The sequence below is a fragment of the Trachymyrmex septentrionalis genome, unplaced genomic scaffold (assembly GCF_001594115.1).
Source record: "Trachymyrmex septentrionalis isolate Tsep2-gDNA-1 unplaced genomic scaffold, Tsep1.0 scaffold131, whole genome shotgun sequence".
Taxonomy (NCBI): Eukaryota; Metazoa; Arthropoda; class Insecta; order Hymenoptera; family Formicidae; genus Trachymyrmex; species Trachymyrmex septentrionalis.
The window spans coordinates 212137-212595 of record NW_017304450.1 but is presented as its reverse complement, the minus strand read 5'-3'; positions in this window follow the sequence as shown (position 1 = coordinate 212595).

Here is a 459-nt window from a genome sequence, read left to right as displayed (position 1 = left end):
ATATGAGAAATTTATTTCCCAAGAGGAAATTTAAAATTAATCGATATGTTAAATAATATATAGTATTTAAAGGATGAAATCCTTTTGCGATTACAGTATTCTCGATGCTAATACCAGTGATTGTACTCGATTTGTATAATTATCAATTTGCAATAATTGCGCGGTCGATTTGTACTTGAACTCGTCTCCTTGAATTTGTATATACTTTCTCTACACGATATATTGCTTCTTCTGTAAATATATCATGTCAAATATCAACATTCAGCGATAGAACATTACCAAAATGTGAATCTTGAGATTGAATCTCAACGACTTGCGAGATACAGAAACAAGAATAGTATAATGTAACTTATAAATATATAGTTATATATATAGATAAATAATTTTACTTGTGATCTCTCTTTCGTGGTCCTAGTATGTACAGCATTGATTAATCGATGATTATGTATAGCCGGATTT